This window comes from Sarcophilus harrisii, chromosome 1 (genome assembly GCF_902635505.1).
Source record: "Sarcophilus harrisii chromosome 1, mSarHar1.11, whole genome shotgun sequence".
Taxonomy (NCBI): Eukaryota; Metazoa; Chordata; class Mammalia; order Dasyuromorphia; family Dasyuridae; genus Sarcophilus; species Sarcophilus harrisii.
In genome coordinates, this window is record NC_045426.1 from 438,246,725 (window position 1) to 438,261,923 (window position 15,199).

A 15,199-nucleotide genomic window follows, 5' to 3' on the forward strand; every position below is an offset into this window, starting at 1 on the left:
TAAAGGAAAGCTCAGTTCTTGGTTACCATTCTAGATCAGAGGGAAGAACTGATAGTTATAACCATTGGAGGGACCTTAGGGAGTAAGAGCATTTCTAACATCATATGCTTGGGGGCTTTAGCTGTGGCTTGGAGTAGGAAAATATCAAGTTGGGCTCAAAAAATACAAATAAGAAGAACCTGAGCCAGAGGCACCATTTAACACATCCCAGGACTAGAGATGATTATAAGAACAACCTGCTTTAAAAAAAAAAAAAAAAAATCAAAGGAAAAAGAATCTAATTATACTTGGCTACTATGGGAAGAGAAAAGACCAGGGTTTGTTTTCAAAGAAGGATACTAAAGCAAAAAAAAAAAAAAAAAAAAAAAAAAAAACCAAAAACTCCTACTCTAAATAGTAACATCAAATGATCACCTACCCAGAAAGAAATCTTGGAAGAACTTAAAAAGGACTAAAAATCAGATAAGAGAGATTAAGGAAAAATTAGGAAAAAAGTAAATTGTGAAAAGAAAGTCAATCAACTGAAAAAGGAGATCCAGAATCTTAAGGAAGAAAACAACTCCTTCAAGATTTTAATTAGGCAAGGGAAAGTGAATAGTCTTTTAAGATCTCAAGAAATAATCAAATAAATCAAAAGGGATGAAAAAATAGAAGAGAATGTGAAACATCTCATAAGAAAAACAACTGATTTGGAGAACAGAACAAGAAGAGAAAACCTAAGACTAATCGGACTAGCCAAAGCTACAATCAAAAAAAAAAAAAAAAAATCTTGACACAATAAGAAATAATTAAAGAAAATTGCCCTTCAGTTTCTTGATTAGAGGGGAAAGTAGAAATAGGAAAAACAAAAACAACCCACCAATCACCACTGGAAGGAGATCACAAGATGAAAAACCTACAGAAATATCATGGCCAAATTCCAAAAACCTTAGATTAAGGGGAAAATAGTACAAGCAACAAGAAAAAAACAATTCAAATACTATAGTGGCACAATTAAAATTATACAAGATTTAGCAGCTGCTGCACTAAAAGACCATACATAACTCTTGGAACTCTGTATATTAAAGAACAAAGAATAACAAAGAACAAAGATTTTTAGTATTTTGTTGCAAAAAGACCAAAACTTAAAAGAAAATTTGACATAGAAGATCCAGGAGGAATGTAAGGTAAACTACAAAGGCCAATTACAAAGGATTTAATAAGTACAAACTGTTTGCTTTTTATATGTGGAAATGTAAACTGTGTGCTTAGATTGTCATTAGTAATTGGGTAGTTCGAAAGAAAGATTAGGGAAGAGGAGCTGAGTATGATGTAGTGTAGGGAAAGATTAAAGGAGGAGTTATCTCATACAAATAAGATACCAGAGGGAGAACTTAAAGAGGAATCAGGTGGGAGTAGAGGACTGGCAGTGCTAGAACCCTATTCTCATCAGATCTGGATTAAAGAAGGAACAATATATACATCTAGAAAAGTATAAACTATATTTAGAAAGAAATAAGAGGAGAGAAAAGGATAAGGGGGCATAGATACATAGAATAAGATTTAGGAGGATGGGAGGAAAAGCAAGCAGCATTAGGTGACTAGGTAAAAAAAGGAAAAGGAAGGTAGGAAAGATAATTTTAAAGGGTGTGGAATAGAGAAGGGGTTAGAAGTAAACTAGAGAGGGGATAGGTAAAAAGATAGGCTGAGAAAGGTAATAGTGAGGGGAAATAGGATGCAGGGTAATACACAAATAGTAATTATAATTTTGAATGTGAATGGGATGAATTTATCTACAGAACAGAAAGAGGAGAGTGGATTAGAAACCAGAATTTGACCACACGTGCTTACAAGAAACATTTAAAAAAGAGAGATACACAAGAGTTAAAATAAAGAGCTAGAGTAGAATTATTGTGCCTCTAGTCAATGCAAAAAAAAAAAAAAAAAAAAAAGAGCAATCAATATCAAAGTCAAAGCTAAAATAGATTTAGTTAAAAGAGATAAATAGTAAAACTATATTATGATAAAAAGTACCATAGATAATAAAGCAATATCAGTACTAACGTATGCCAAGTATCATAACATCTAAATTTTTAAAAGTAAAGTTAAATGTATGACCAGTGGAAATAGTATTACCATAATAATGGAGTTTTTAATCTTCTTTCAGAACTAACCAACCATCACCATCACCACCACCATCACCATTAAGTTAAGGAGTTAAGGAAGTAAATAGAATTTTAGAAAAGCTAAATATAATAGCTATCTAGAGAGAATTGAATGGAAGTTGGCAGGAATACATTTTATTTTTTCTTCAGTGATATTTAGCACTTTGACAAAGATCAACTCTATAATAGGGTACAAAAAATTTATAGCTAAAAGCAGAAAAATTAAACACTTCCTTTACAGACCACAATGCAGTAAATTGTATTTAATAAGGGATCATGGAAATTGGGAAAAAAACTAATTGGAGACTAAACAACTTAATCTTAAAAAATGTATAGATTAAAGAACAAATAATAGAATTTCAGTGAAGAAAATGACAATTATGAAACAGTAGATCAAAATGTATAGGACATAGCAAAAGCAGTAGTCTGAAGAAATTTATGTCTTTAAGTTCTTGAATCAGTAAAAAGAGAGAGAAAGAGCAGACCAATAAACTGGGTATGCAATTAAAAAAAACTAGAAAAAGAACAAATTAAAAAATCTCACATAAATCATCACCATTCCTATATAATCCTATCCTCCAGGAAAAGATAACTAGATAGTACCCATTTAAAATAATTCTATACAGTATAAAATACCTGGGAATACATCTACCAAAACAAACCTAGGATCAATTTGATAAAAAAAAAAATCATAAAAAAAATTTTGCAGATTTAAATAAATGGAGAAATACATTCATTCTTTGTGGGTAGGCAGGGCCAATATAATAAAAATGACAATTTTACCAAAATTTACCTGTTCAATGCCATCCCAATTAAATTATCATGAAAATATTTTATGGAGTTGGAAAAAAAATAATTCATTTGGAAGAATAAAAAAAATTAATATCAAAAAACTGATACCAAAAAATGTGAAGAAAGGAGGCTTATCAGTCGCAAATCTTAAGTGATATTGTAAGGCAGCAATTATCAAAACTATCTGGCACTGGATAAGAAATAAAAAGGTAGATCAGTAGAACAGAGTTGACAATCTACAACAGCAAAAAAAATAGTTACCCATTATTTGACAAGTGCAAAGACTTAAGTTTTTGGATTAAGAATTCATTATTTGGTAAAATTATTGGGAAAGCTAGAAAGCAGTCTGGCAGAGATTGGACATAGACTAATATCCTATATGACCTACATATAAAGGGAGAGATTATAAATAAATTTAAAGAACATGGAACATATTACCTGTCAGACTTTTGTATCAGTGAACAATTTGTGAACAAACAAGAGATAGTGTTATGAGTTATAAAATGGATAATTTTGATTACATTAAGTTAACAAGTTTTTATTCAAATAAAACAAACGTTACCAAAATCAAAAGGAGAGCAAAAATTTCCAAAGGGGAGGGGAAGAGTTTATTATACAGTTTCTCAGATAAAGGCCATATAACTCAAATATATAAAGAACTTTGTCAAATCTCTAAGAATGTGAATCATTACCCAGTTGTTAAATGAACAAAGGATATGAGTAGGCAGTTTTCTGATGAAGAAACCAAGACAATTTATAATCATATGAAAAAATGTTCCAAACCATTAGTGATTAGAGAAATGCAAATTAAAACAATCTTGAGATATCATTTTATCAGATTGGCTATAATGAAAGAAGGGGAGATTCACAAATGTTGGAGACAATGTGGAAAAATTGGGACCTTAATTCATTGTTGGTAGATCTGAGGGCTGATCTAATCATTTTGGAAAGACTTGGAATTATGCCCAATGCCAAAAATGCCTAAATTCCAAAGAATTATGAAGCTACACACACACACACACACACACACACACACACACACACCTTTCAGTACCACTATTAGGTTGTTTCCCACAGTGATTAGGGAAAATGGAAAAGAACCTACATGTTCTAAAATGATTATAGCAGGTCTCTGTGGTGGCAAAAAGCTGACAATTTTAGGGGTCTCTTTCACTTGGGGAATAGCTAAATAAATTGTGATATATCTTCGTGATGGAATATTACTTTGCTGAAATAATAAAAGCATAAAATAATATTATATATAGTAATAGCAGTGTTGTTTTAAGAACTACTTTGAACAAAATCATAATAAATACCCAAATTAACCTCAAAGATCCTATGAAGGAAAATACTGTCTGAATCCAGAAAGGAATATTGCTGAGGTGTAGGAAATGATGAATTGGTTGATCTAGAAAAATATCAGAAGACCTGGCCTTTGATGGAAGATGCTATCTACTTACAGAGAAACAGATAATAAGAGAAAATAAGCATAGTATAGTTTTACATCTATGTGTACAAGTCTATATGTGTATGTTTATAGATATCCACACTTAATTGTAACCTTCCTTAGGGTAGGGGGAGGTGTTGAAAGAAGGGAGAAATGAAGTAAAAATTTGCACAGCAAAGAACAAAAGAAAACCAACAAAAAAGCAAGGAAAACAAGGTATAGTATTTATTATGTAGGTTTTCTTGAAATGGAAATGTATTTTATGTTGAATCCTCTCTTGTTCTATAGTGTATCTGTCATGCTTCCCCTCCTTCCCCCCCCCCCCCCCCTTTCTCACTTTGTATCTAAATGTAAAGTTTTAAAATTTGGTACAAAAAAAGACTCTTATTATGAACTAGGTACTTTTACAAACAGCTTATTTTATCCTCATTATAACACTGAGAGGTAGATGCTATTATGATGTTCATCTTACAGTTGAGAAAATTGAAACCAGCGGAGGTGAAGTGGTTTGCCTAAGATCACACAGCTGGTTAAGTGTTGAGGTTTAATTTAAATTCAGGTCTTTCTGACTCTATGGAGAGCCCAGTACTCAATCCACTGCATCACTATTTCCTGTAGAAGATATTATTTGTGCTGGGATTTAAAGGAAGTCAGGAAAGCCGGGAGACAGAGATGAGAAAGTAATAACATATAAGACATGGGGAATAACTAAGGAAATGTTGAACGATGGAGTGTCTTATTCACAAGGAACAGCTAGGAGGCCAGGGTCAGAGGATTATAGGATACCTTGGAAGGGAAAGGGAAACTGATGAGATCCTTGGCAGAGAAAGGTTTTGAAGAGCTTTGAATGCCTAGCATAAGATTTAATATTTGATCTTGGAAGTCAGAGGAAATCATTGGAGTATATTGAGTAGGACATGATATGGTCAGGCTTGGGTTTTAAAAGGAAGATCGCTTTGGCAACTGAGTAGCAACTAAGATGGACTTCAATGGGGTAGGACTTGAGGCAAAAAGACCAACTTTCAGGCTAGCAAAAAATATTTGCATCCACCAAATGCTGGCTAAGTACTGGGGAGACAAAAAGAGGCAAAAGATAGAAGTCTCTGCCATGAAAGAACTCATAATCTAATGGGGAATCAACATATAGAGAAATGATATCCAAAACAAGCTATGTCAGAATAAATAGGAAATAATTAAGGGAAAGTACTGGAATTAAGAAGGAAGGCTTCCTGTAGCAAATAGAATTTGTTTGTGACTTAAAGAAAACCAGGGAGGTCAGTAGTTGGAGTGGAGAAAGGAGACTATTCCAGAACCTAGAGATCACCAGAGAAAATACCTGGAACTCAAGAGATAAGAGTATCCTGTTTTTGGAAGAGCCAGGAGGTCATTGTCACTGCATGATGAAGTAAAGTGTAAAAAGACTGGAAAGGTAGGAGAAGGCTAGGTTATGAAGGATTTTGAATTCCACAGTATTTTGTATTTGATCCTAGAAGCAATAGTAACTGAAATTAGAGTCATTTATATGTGTGTGTGGGTGGTGGATGAGTGGGTGGGCGGGTGACAGATCTGAATTTTAGAAAAAAATACTTTAATGACTAAATGGAGAATTGGATATCCATAGGCAATTACAGTAATGCTGATTTAAAAAAAAAAAAAAACTGCCCCAAGGTAGTGATAGCCTGAACTAGAGTGGTGGCAGTATCAGAAGAGAAAAGGGGTATATTCTAGAGATTTTACAAATATAAAATCAGCAGGCTTTGGCAGAAAACTTAAAATTGGGGGAGGAGATAGGGTGAGAGAAAATGAGGTACTTGAAGGACTGGAATGATGGTGTTAGCTCTATACACACACATACACATATATAAAAGATATCACTCCGATTTTAATAGTTCCTATTGCCTCTAGGATCAAATACAAAAATACAAAATCAAATTAAAAAAAATTTGAAATAGAAAAGCCCTTCATACTCTAGCCTTCTATCGTTCCACTTTTTAAAATCTTACTTCATGATCCAGTGACTGACTTCCTGGATCTTCCACAACCAAGACACTCTATCTCTTGGGCTCCAGGTGTTTTCCCTGCCCATTCCCCATGTCTGGAATGTTCTCCCTACTCCACTCCAACTACTGACCTCCCTGGTTTTCTTAGTGTTCCAAACAAAATTTTAAGTTTGTAGTGGGGAGAGGGTGTAGAGGGAAAAATAATGAGTTCCATTTTGGATATATTGAGTTTATGATGTCTGCAAGACATTTAGTTTAAGATGTCTAAAAGGGAGCTGGAGATACAGCATTGGAGATCAGCAGAGAGATCTGAGTAGGAGAGGCAGATTTGAGAATCATTAACACAGAATCAGTCATTAAATCTATGGGAGTTGATGAGATCCCCAAGTGATTTGTGTAGAGGATAATAAAAGAGGACCCAGGACAGAACTCTAAAATACAACTGAAATAAGAGAGTGTGATCTAGAAGAAAACCCAGCAAAGGAGACAGAGGCAGGACAAGAACAGAAAGAGCGTTATCTCAGAAACCTAAAGAGAAAAAGGTCTTAGGAGTGTGGTCAATAATGTCAAAGGCTGCACAGAGGTCGAAGTGAATGAGGATGGAGAAAAATTCATCGGATTTGGCAGCTAAGAGATCATTAAATTGTTTCAGAGGACTAAGGTCAGAAGCCAGATTGTAAAGAGTTAAGAAAAGAAAAGGAGGAAAAAAGTGGGGATACCTATTCTAAATTCCTTCTCAAGGAGTTTAGATACAAAGGGCACAAAAGATTTTAGAACAATAGTCAGTTGGTATGGAAGGATCAACAGGGTTTTGGTTTTTTTTTTTTTTTTTTTTTTTTCCAGGATGAGAGATGTGGGCGTGCTTGTAGGTTGAAGGGAATGAACCAATAGAGATGGAAAGTTTGAAAATAAATGATACTATATGGACGTGATAGAGGGAGCAAGCTGTTGGAAGAGAAAGGATTAAATAGGATCATTTGAACAAGGGATTATCCTTGGAAAAGAATAAGGCCACTTCATGATGTCAAATAAGGGTCAAATAGAAGTATTTCAAAATTCTTGAAAATGGATGCTTGTTTTTTTTGTGGTTGTTATTTATCTTTCATTTTCAGAAAGGGCCAGTGATACCAGGGTGATGTCTTGATTTTCTCTTGAATTAAATTTAAGTGAGGCAGAGTTTTACAGACTCAAGGCTCTTACAAAATTATCAAAGTTCAGTGGCAAGACAAAAATGAAGGCAATGACAGTGGTACAGGATGACTATGGATGATGTTGGAATCCTTGATTTCTGATCAAGATCTAAGTGGTCTACTTCATATCAGCTTAGTTGCCTTCATGGCTTTTGGAACAAATTGTTCTTATCTGCCTGTTTGCTCCTTTACATACTTGGGGTAGAGATCTCCTTAATTCATCGATGGATTTGAATTCCCTCAGTTGTCCTTTATATACTGAGACAGGTTTACCAAGGTATGGCCACTGTATATGCTTGGAGCCTGAAGTCAGAGTTGGGTGGCAAGTGGACACCAAAGGTAGATGAGCGGCCTTGAAAAGAGCCCCTCGAGCCCTAACTGTAGAGGTGCTAGTCCTTCTTGAATACCCCATATAATACAATACAACCCCATAGAGGTGGTACTTTTGTGGGTGATGATGAGATCAAAGATATGACCATCTTTGTATATGACTGAGGTAGGATAGAGGTGTTGCATGTGGACTGAGTAGAGTAGAGCCAATAGCTCCTCATGCGTAGATTGAGGAATGCATGTGATTAGGGAGTTTGAAGCAGTTATATTGAAATCCCCTAGTATGAGGGCAGGATTTGGTGGGAGGCATTGAGAAAGTGAGGATGAAATATAGTTGTTATTAGGGAGATAGTGTGGTATAGTGGAAACATTGTTGGGTTTGTTGGAATCAAAAAATTTGGGTTTGTATCTCAGCTCTGCTATTTACAACTGAGTGATCTTGAGCAAGACATCTAACCTCTCTCAGCTATAAAACGAAAGGATTAAATTAAATTAACTTGGAAGGTCCCTTCCTGACTTAAATCTGTGATCCTGTGATCTCTCCTATATTCCCTTAGTCTATTCAGTTCCTGGAAAAATACTAGTACAGTAAATGTTATTAAAAAAAGTTATGAAAAAAGTTTTATTATTAAATATTATTTTAATATTAATATTTAATGGCTATAAATATTTATAATATATACAATAAAGGATATTTAATATTTATATATAATAAACATGAATAAAATAAAATAATATGAATAAATAAAATAAAATGAATAAAATAAAAATAAATCAAAATTATTAAGTATTAAACACATTTAAAAGTTATTAATGAACATGTAGAAAAGAAAGCAAGGATCATGAAAACCTAGCATAGGCTCTTCCAGGATAAGTCATATCATACTAACTTCATTTCTTTTTTTGACAAGGTTATTAGACTGGTATATCAGAAGAAAACTTATAGGTGTGGTTTTCTAGATTTTAGCAAAGCATTTATTTGGTGGAGCTTCTTATGATCATACAATTGGGTGGACATCCTATACCAAGATAAGGTTCATGATTTAGACATAAAGAGTGATACTATAAACAAATTAGAAGAACAAAGGATAGTCTCTCTCTCTCTCTCTCAAATCTGAGAAAAAGGAAAGAATTTGTGGCCAAAGATAGAACTAGAGTACATTATAGAATGTAAACTGGATAATTTTGATTAAGTTAAAAAATATTCATACCAATTCAAACCAATGCAGACAAGATTAGAAGGGAGGAAATAAACTGGGAAAACATTTTTACATCCAAGAGTTCTGATAAAGGCCTGACTTCTAAAGTAAATAGACAATTTACTCAAATTTATAAGAGTTCAAGCCATTCTATAATTGATAAATGGTCAAAGGATATGAACAGACAATTTTCAGATGAAAATAAAACCATTTCTAGTCATATGAAAAGATGCTCTAAATCACTATTGATCAGAGAAATGCCAATTAAGATTCTGAGGTACTGCTACACACGTCTCAGATTGGCTGAGATAACAGGAAAAGATAATGATGAATATTGGAGGGGATGTGGGAAAATTGAGTCACATGCACTGTTGGTGAAATTGTGAACAGATTCAACCATTCTGGAGAGCAATTTGAAACTATGCCAAAAGGGCTATCAAACTGTGCATACCCTTTGAACTAGCAGTGTTTCTATTGGACCTGTATCCCAAAGAGATAATAAAAAAGGGAAAAGGGCTCACATGTGCAAAAATATGTAGTCCTTTTTGTAGTGGCAAGAAACTGGAACTGAGTGAATTGTAGAATGGCTGAATAAATTATGGCATATGAATGTTATGGAATATTATTGTTGTATAAGAAACATCAGTAGGATGATTTCAGAGAGGCTTGGAGAGATTTACATGAACTAATGATATGTGAAGTGGGTAGAACCAAAAGAACATTGTACATAGCAACAGCAAGATTATATGATGATCAATTTTGATGGATGTGGCTCTTCTCAACAGTGAGGTGATTCAAGCCAGTTCCAAAGATTTTGTGATGGAGAAAGTCATCTGCACCCAGAAAGAGGGATATGGAGACTGAGTGTGGATCACAGCATAGTGTTTTCACCTTTTTGTTGTTGTTTGCTTGCATTTTTTCATGTTTTCCCTTTTTGATCTGATTTTTGTGTGGCATAATTGTGTAAATATGTAGAGAAGAATTGCACATGTTTAACAGATATTGCATTACTTGCTGTCTGAGGGTGGGGTGGTGGGAAGGGAGGGAAAAAATTTGGAGCACAAGATTTTTCAGGGGTGAATGTTGAAAATTATCTATGCATATGTTTTGAAAATAAAAAACTTTAATTAAAAAAAAAAAGTATCCTGGAGGTACTACATGAACAAAGAAGGATAAGAATGAAAGGTTAAGGGACTTATTCTGAGGTCCACTCTCTCTCTTAGACCATACTGCTCCATCTTCATGCCAAAAAATTTCTATAGGTATTAGGAGAGGAACATTTCAATTAGCACTTCACTTACAGAAAGAAATGGAGTTTGAATGATAGTATACATGTTTATGTGTGTATGTATATATATGTATGTGTATATATATATATACACATACATATATATATCTGTATGTAAATATGTGTACACACATACTTCTTTAAAGTTTGAAAATACTTTACAGACATCTCATTTGAGGCCTGCAACAATCAAGTAAAATTTATATTACCATGCCATTGACTCCATTTTACAGATGAGATAACTCAGAATGGCTAAGTGACTTGCCCATGGTCATATAAATGTTAAGTGTGTCAAATAGGATTTAAATTTAGGATCCTTCCCCTACCATCTTTGTGGCAGTCTTTCTCTTTGGGAAAAGTGGCCTAATGTCTTCTTGGGTTAGGCAGAGAGAGTTTGTCTCTTCTTGGGAGACAGAAACCATGATAGTATAAACAAAAGATAAAGAAGTGGTTTTAATTTAATTTTATTTTTTTAAGTGAGAAAATTGGAGGTAGCGAGGTGGCTAAATAAAGACAAAGAAGTGGTTTTAATTTAATTTTATTTTTTTAAGTGAGAAAATTGGAGGTAGCGAGGTGGCTAAATAAATGAAGTGCTGGACTTGGAATCAGGAGGACTTTAGATGCAGGTATTTTGAAGTGACCGAGCGTGTCTCTGTGTCTCAGTTTCCTTAAATGTAAAATGAGACTGATAGCACCTACCTTGCAAGATTATTGTAAAGCACTTAAGGCAGTTTCTGATACATGCTAAGTGCTATATAAATGCTTATTCCCTGTCTTTTCCCACCCTCCACCCCTCCACCCCAAAAAAATCCTCCCAAACTTTTCCCCTTAGACCACATCCCTGACATTTCCCTCCTTTTTTTGTCCTACTCTATTCTTAAGCCCCACTCTCCCAGATGGGGGACTGTGTGCCTGCCTGATTCATGTACTCCTCCTTTAAACATGTCTTTAGGACATGTCCTGCAAAAGTTGGTGATGGGTCCCACATATTGGATACAGATGGACAGACACCTTAATCTGTCAGTGACTGGGTGAAAGGTGGCTCCCCAAAAATGGGGGAAGTGGATGGAGAGGAAAAGAGCTAGTCTTAAACCCTGAGCAGAAGGAGGTCCTGTTCATTTAATATCCAGCTGTCGCTATACTGAATGACCACTTCAGTTTTGTCTTGTGTGAATTTTAACTAAGAAATAACAGTACTGTGCCTACTTTAAAGCTAGAAGATGAGATGAGTTTTTTCTAATGACTTTTTAGTTCTCATTTGACCTGCCCTGTGCACATAGATTTGCTGCTGGCTGCAGGAGCGAGTGTGGAGCCATTCTTCCGCCTTCACTTCCTAGGCTCTTTAGCCCCATTGAGCTGAGAACAGTGACCGAGGACAAAAGCTGTATACACTGTACAAACAGAGCCCCAAAGCAGCAGTACACTGAGTCATTCTTCGCTCTGTGTGAGAACTGAGGGGGACTCTATTCACTTCCTTTGTGCTGGTGTCTGTCAACAGCGCTGTTTGAGGCAAGGCCTATTGTGCTGGCCAATGTTTCTTATTGACCTAAGTCTGTGCCTGCAATGTTCCCAGGGTCGAAGTTGCGAGTGAGAGAATGTTTGAAAAGGGGTAATCATAGGCTAAATGCATTTTGCTGTATTGTCATTTGACCTATTAAATCTAAACTGTGGTCTACGTTAATGCAAACAGGTAATTATGTAGTCACAGCTGCACCTATTGACATCTGGTTACCGCCCCATGGAAAAAAATATGTGTTTTTCTCTTCCGTGTCTAGGTTCTTGTATGCTGGACTTTTAATGATTATTAACTGAAAATAAAAATTAAGGAGATTGACAGGTTGACTAGACAGATACTTTATCCATATAAGCAAAAAACTAGTTGTAGCCACAGGTGTGTGCATACTTCTCTCTTATATTGCAGAGTATACTAGTGCTTCTAAGTTTTAATATTATTTATTCATATTCACTTATTTAATTGTGTGAGATAAGAATGTTTTACATTCTCCATCTTTCAGTGTTCTAAATTATAAAAACATTTTCAAAATCTGTATCTTAGAATTTAATTTTATCTCATTATACTTACTGATTATATTGGTTATATTTTGTTGGTGACATCCTGGAGCACAAGATATTATTAACAAGAAGTACATATTCTTCTGATAGAGTGGAAAGTATGCTTGGACGAATAGGTGTTCTGTCTATTAAATATTTTATCAAGGGCAGTTCTTTTTGGTTTATAGTAGAATCCTGTTTATCATATATCTATAAATTATTAAGGGAAAAAATGTTTAGAAGAAAATTTTCTCTGAAAGATATTACGAAAATCCAATTATCACAACTGATGGGTCCTTTTGACTTCTTAAGAGTCAGTCTTTTAGTCTCTTTCATAAGCTGTTATTTAAATGGAAATCTATATTAACTTGCCTCTATTTCTCTACTTACAAGTTAGTCACCAAAGTTTTTTTGTTGATAATATGAAATATAATATCATTGGTACAAATGGGAAACCAAGGAGAAGAAGTGGTTTTAGTTCTTGGCCTCTTTAACATATTTTAAAAGGATAATGAGGTTCCTGAAGTCAATAATCAGAATCATAGATTTGGAGCTAAATGGGAAGGAAGGTCAAGGTTATATAGTCCAACCCTTTTATTTTTTTTTCAAATGAGGAACCTGAAGTCCAGTTAGTAGGGTAAGTGCTGTTACCAAGTCAACTCCCAGATAGTAAGTGACAGAGCTAGTGTTCAAACTCAGGTTTCCTGACTCCAAATCCAACATTTGTGTTTGTTTATGTTTTAGTTAAAATTAAAAATTAAAATTTCTCCCTCCTTCTAAATAGTCTCTTAAAATGGCATAACTCAAACAAAATGTCACTAAGCTCAGTGATTATTAAATGAATTATGAGGAGGTAGCAGAGACCCCATACTTCTCCTATAGGTCTATCACAGTGCATAGTGGCTTATAGATAGCTTCTCCTTCCAAATTAGCATTGCAGCTTCTCTTTTCCACTTTTAGAATTGGAGTGTACCTTTAGTTCAGCTCTTCCATGGAACATGCTAACATTTTCACCTTATATCCTAGTTCTTTTTGCCTCCTCAATATGGCCTGTGATATGAACCAGCTTCTATGAGATTTTTGAAGATAAGAATGATTATAGTGGTATTATCCAAAAAATGAATGAAATCTGTTTTTTAAGTCTTTTTATAAAATTATAATATCCCTACTTTATCCTCTGTGCCCTTAGAACTAGTGAATATTTGGGTGAGTGAATACATTTCATATAATTGAAAATCAATACAAAATAGATACTTATAACATGCTGAGACTTTTGAAAATGTGAGTGAACTAATAAAAAAAAAAAAACAACTTTTAAAAATGACTTTAAAATCCTTGTTAGGTCACCCTTTATTTAGACTTGAGACTTTTTATGTGGAATAAGGTATGGAGAAGAGAAATGAGACTTCTTAAAAACTATCATTCTTATGACTTATAACACATCTTAATGATTACATGATTATATTATCACAGTTACTTAGAAAATAATAGGGACATTTAAAATCACTTTCCATGAATTAAATTGTTTATATGAACTTTTAAAGACTCTGTTACAGTATTTTAGTTGTTAGAAGAATGTTAAGGATTATAGAATACATGAAAATTATATTTTTACCCCTTAAATATTTAAGCTTTAAAAGTCTTTCATTTTTGCAAATAAAAATTATTTTGCATTTTAGTGTTGTTTATTATACAAAATTGTTTGGACAGTTATTAACAATTTCTAAAGACTTTCCAGATTTGTAGGAAATAATGGGCCATATGTTGTCTTATAAGAACCCTGATTTAGGAAGGATGGGGCTCTTTGCCAGCAACTAATTAAGACACTCTTTTGTTCTGGGATAGTTAGGGTGTTAAGTAGGTGTGAAATGTGCCACCTCTGTGGAAAGAAATGCTTCCATCCTCTATACGGGGGCTAGTTATTTGGGATGGCGTTTTAAAAACAAAGTTGCTTGCCTATAAAATAGAATCAGTTTTTAATGACATATAATTGGAGTCCAATGAGAATAGAATAGTAAGACATTGAAATAAAGTGGAATTATAAAAGCATTGTGTCCTACTAAGATGGTATTACTGATGACTTGTTTTGACCTATTTTAAATCATATCACTGTTAACATGCAAAACAGAATAACTATCAGGTGTCTGTTGCCAATTAATATGAAATAAGAATTATTATATAATTGCATGTTAGGATGAATGAAGAGAGTCTCTTGTCATAAAGAGAAAATAATGACTAATTGATTTCCTGCATTTTTTCATGTGCCTAAGTTAGATGTTCTTAACATCTTAAAATGGAGATCCATTCTGATATCCAGGTTGAATGGGCTCAATTAGGAACTCTTTGTTCCTCTTTTAGTGCAACTTCTTTTGCTTACCTCATTAGAGCAGAATTAACTTTTTATTCAGGATGTAGTAGTTAAACAGAGTTATGGGCCATGGATTTAAAGATTGCAATCAGTACAAGCTAGCCTCAACAGAGAGCTTCCTTTCACCCATTCTGACTATTGTCACTGCTTCCCCTCATTCATCCTCATTGCTGTTGATCATAGCACGAGACCCAGAGACACTATTGCTGTGCCTACAAATAAGGTTCTATGTTTGATCTTTTCATTTTGTAAAAGATAAAGCATCCAAATCTTAAAAGGGTGCTTTCTCTTTTTAATGAACAGAAATGGCGCTGGGAATTTCAAAAGCTCAGTAATGTTTTGTTCCTAGGGTAAAAAGGATTCACAACAGACATTATGACCACAAAGCT

The 15,199-nt window shown here is 34.2% G+C and overlaps 1 protein-coding gene across 1 annotated transcript in view; it reads left to right on the forward strand.

The window, feature by feature from the left end:
- The window catches only part of MRPS28 (mitochondrial ribosomal protein S28), a 149,900-nt gene that overhangs the window by 62,799 nt on the left and 71,902 nt on the right, over positions 1–15,199 (forward strand). The gene's annotated exons all lie outside the window — the stretch shown is intronic.